General features: G+C 43.2%; 1 pseudogene; it reads left to right on the forward strand.

Moving 5' to 3' along the window:
• LOC103084412 (hyaluronan synthase 2-like) overlaps positions 1–3,365 on the forward strand; it is a 9,109-nt pseudogene extending 5,744 nt beyond the window's left edge.
• Positions 3,366–4,319: the final 954 nt, after the last annotated feature.

A 4,319-nucleotide genomic window follows, 5' to 3' on the forward strand; every position in this document is an offset into this window, starting at 1 on the left:
CATCGGCAGGCGGACTCTCAACCACTGCACCACCAGGGAAGCCTTTAAATTGAAATTTTAATGTCTAACATGAATGTTCTTTCCAACTCTATTGTTATTTAATTCTTGTGTTCTTCCCTTGTCTTATGGAAATAACAAAAAATGTACTTATAATAATGCAATCATGACTCATCCTTTTTAGAGAACAGATCTTTGAGGAAAGGAAAGTTGCAACTCATTTAAACAAGCCTCATTCTTCCTTTGATATAAAATGTCTTGAGGACATGGTTTTCTTCTTTTATGCTCTGTGACCTAGATTGTTGAGTGCAGTTTAACCAAACCTTATTTTGCACTGTTACCATCTTAGTAAATGCAGTGCTGATCTTAATCTGTTTCTGAGTACTGGCAATTATATCAAATGTTGAATGACTAATTATTGGGCTCTGGCTGCTCTTTTTTAAAATTTAAAGTAAAAATTCCTGGTTTTGTTTTGATACCAAATTTTTGTTACCTTACCATACAAGTCCCCTTAATAGGGGACTCTCAATCTGGAGATGTAGAAAACTTGATAAACTAAATACGATTTTAAAAACATGTTTAAAATTGTATTCAACATGTAAAAATCTGAACTTTTTCTTTTCCCCTACAAATCTTTATTTCGGGATCCACTGGTTTCTGATTGCATTCTTTAAATTGAGTTGCAAGTTTGGAGAAATAATTCAGATTGAAGTTGTGTGAACATAAATATATTCAATGAAGTCATACGTAAGATACATATGAGTTATTAAGGGAAGCTATGTAACTTGAGTGGAGCATCTCTAATCTATGTTAGAGATGCTAACGTAGATTGAATGTTGAGAGCCTAAGCTTGTCTTCCTTGGACTTTGGCATCACTACTAGAGAGCTCAGGGAGTTTGACCGAGGAGACTTCTGACAAAAGTGACCCTTCTGTTATTCTTATGTCTCAGGAAAACCTAAGTTTTAACATCTCACTTTGGGAAGTAGCTTTATCATTTCTGCCTTATTCATAATATAAAGTACTGACCTATCCTTGAGTTCCTGTATCCATGACCACAAGCTGTGCGGCTAAATAAATAAATAAATGCTACTATGTCAAAAAAAAAGAAAGAAAGAAATACAACCAAAACCATCTTTAGAAGGGCATTTCCCAGAAGCTCCTTTTCAGAGGCTGTCATTCTGACTGCACTGCTGAAAAGTCCAGTAAGTAGGGGAATTTCTGAATCAGCATGCATTCAAAGGCTCTGCTCTGTGCTTCACTCAAAGCTCAGAATAGTGGGATGTGACCCGGCAAGCTTAAAACAGACCCCTGGCAATGGGTTGGGGAAGAGGGAAGAGACAGAGGTGGTTACCAGTTTCCTGCCTTCCTCTTCTGATATGGTCTAGAAGGTGAAGGTTTACTATACATTCTGTTGCCCAAGAGTTTAATTTGGAGGAAGGAGAAATGACAAATGGAGTAAAGAATCAGGGCTCACAGAGACAAGAGCTCTGGCAGGGAGATAGGTTAGAGGGGAGCCTGGAAGAATTCACGTGATTGAGACTGTCAGACCCAAAGTGCCACCCAGGAAGGACTGCAGCAATAGGCACCCTGTGCACTGTCTCAACTGAGCAGAGAGGCAGTGGGGCTCCCTCCGAGCAAAGGTATCCAGCATTCTCTGAAGCAAAGCGGAAAAGCTTAAAATGTCAACCCTCTGGAAGTTGTGATTGTAGCCACAAACCAATGGCAGAGAAAGGATACAGGTCATAGGATAGAGTTTTTTGTTTTCAGATACACAGGGACAGCTGTGTGAGAAGCAATAGCATCTTCATACACAGACATCATTTTATCAATTTAAAGCACATACTGCTGGGGACTGTTTTGCAAAGGACAATTCCACGTACCAAGACACAGCCTTGGAGCCAGGGCAGAGAAGGTGAGTTTGTGCCAGAGGCCAAAAGAAAGAACTGCCTTGTTTTCCTCTCATCTTGCAGAGCTGCTCAGGCAGCTGCCAAGCGCAGTGGGAAGTATAGGGCTGCCACGTTTTTCCACATCACCACATTTAAAATGGAGCGGTGTGCCTTATATTCTCCCGCACCTCGGGGGGAGATGTGTGAAAGGACGAACATCGTGCGATGAACGACTGAGATAGGCAGATAAGGACGTTGGTTTGACGGCCTCAGAAAATATAATTTGCTTTTTCCAACCTATGAAACACTCGAGAGACCAAATCGAAACACAAAGAAATACGCTCAAATCCTCCATCACTGCCTTCGAAGCACGCAGCAATTTGTTGCCTCTTTGAGCTTTTACGACACTTTTACGACACCGTCCCGGGCCCGCCCTCTGTCCTGTATCCCGAAGCTCCTGGCGGTGTACCTGCGCGGCTCCTGCAGGGTTATCTCGCCGTGTGCAGCGGAGGCAGATCCACCAGGGCCACAGCCTCGGGTAGGCATTCACAATGTTCAGGAGCTTCTCTCGCTGTCTTGCTCTTCTTCACTCTCTCTTCTCCCTCTTCTTCCACTGCCCCACCCCCGGCCCCTGAGGAGCCCCTCACTGCGTGATGAACCACGCAGACATGCATTCCAGAGGGGCCCCTGAGCCTTGCTGTGATGCCCCTTCAGCCTCCCGCACAGCCCCTTCCTAGCATCTCTTAGAACTGTGATTCCTGAGAGCCAGATGCTACCTCTTCCGTTTCCACGAATCAAAATGCTGGGCTTCCTTGGTGGCGCAGTGGTTGAGCGTCCGCCTGCCGATTAAGGGGACACGGGTTCGTGCCCCGGTCCGGGAAGATCCTACATGCCGCGGAGCGGCTGGGCCCGTGAGCCATGGCCGCTGAGCCTGCGCGTCCGGAGCCTGTGCTCTGCAACGGGGCAGGCCACAGCAGTGAGAGGCCTGCGTAACGCAAAAAAAAAAAAAATCCTGCTCGACCGCCAAGACCCATCTCAGATGCTCTCTTCTTTTTGTTTTATGCCTTTTTTTGAAATTACAGTATTTTGTATTGTGTGTCAATATGATGCTACATCATCTAGCTGTTAGAAATGACCTTTGTATATACATCTTTATTGGAGTATAATTGCTTTACGATGTTGTGTTAGTTTCTGCTGTACAACAAATTGAATCAGTTATATGATGCTCTCTTCTTGATGAAGCTCTTTCTGATTCCATTTCCACTGGATCAGAGCCCCATCTCTCCCCTCCACCACCTGTTAGTGCCTTGAGGACAGGGTCCCCATCTTATTCATCTTTATGTACCCCAGACGCCTGGCACAGCACTTCTGCCCCCCCAGTGGTTACTTAACTACACACTTATGAAGTTTAATTGAATCCTGTTGTTGTTCCAGTTTTACGAGAGATGAATCGGAAGTGTCAGCTACGTATTTCCATGTAATGCATTGTCTAGCAGCCTTGGCCAAATGGAATTTTTGCCTTCATTTTTTTTAACTCTACTGGGTGGCTCCCTAACAGTTGCAAATTAAGAGTCTCTGATGGCTCACTAATGATGTAAAACCTGATAAATAGTCACTAATTTTTAATAAAATGTCAGGAAACCTTTCTGGAAGGAATGGTGATGGGGGTGTGAGGACCTGGTCTGCTCTAGTTTTTGACAAAGTGGCTGATCTCTTGTGTTGCTGAGGCACATGCAGAAATGACCTCCTCTGGAATTACCTAGCCAGTTTGGGTGCCACAATTCAGTGCGACACACCCTCGTTATACTACTTTGTGCCAGGCTCTGGGGATAGAGAGACAGTGGGGAGTGAGTTCCTGAGTACTCTCTCCACTCGTTTTAAGGTAATGTGTTCACACAACAGTTGGTAAAACTATGATGAAAAGAGGTTCTAGCAAGATTATGGCACAAGTAGAGAGACTCATCAAAGGCGGAACTGTTTTGGGCATTTGTCTTACCATCAGGAGATACTTCAAGAATCTCCTCCGTACCCCCCAACTTGCTCCTTCTGATATTAGAAACTGAATATGGCTCCAGGTCAAGGCTGTAGCCAAAGCAAAGATAAGTAAGACACAGTCACACCCTCAAAATTATCGAATGACCCATTAATTGGTAATTATTTGGGACTTAACATGAACCACAAAATAGTGATGATGATGATGATGATGATGATGACTAGCACTTATATTTATATATATATATATACACACACACATATATATATATATATATATATATAAAATATAAAATATGCTGGGCATTGTTCAAAACATTTTATGTATGTTAAATTATTTAATCCACAGCCACGCTGTGAGGTATATATTATTACTATCCCCATGTTACTGATGAGAAAACTTGGGCACAGAGAAATAAAATAAGTAGCTGAAAGTCACAAAG

The sequence above is a fragment of the Lipotes vexillifer genome, unplaced genomic scaffold, assembly GCF_000442215.2.
Source record: "Lipotes vexillifer unplaced genomic scaffold, Lipotes_vexillifer_v1.1 scaffold911, whole genome shotgun sequence".
NCBI classification, from domain to species: Eukaryota; Metazoa; Chordata; class Mammalia; order Artiodactyla; family Lipotidae; genus Lipotes; species Lipotes vexillifer.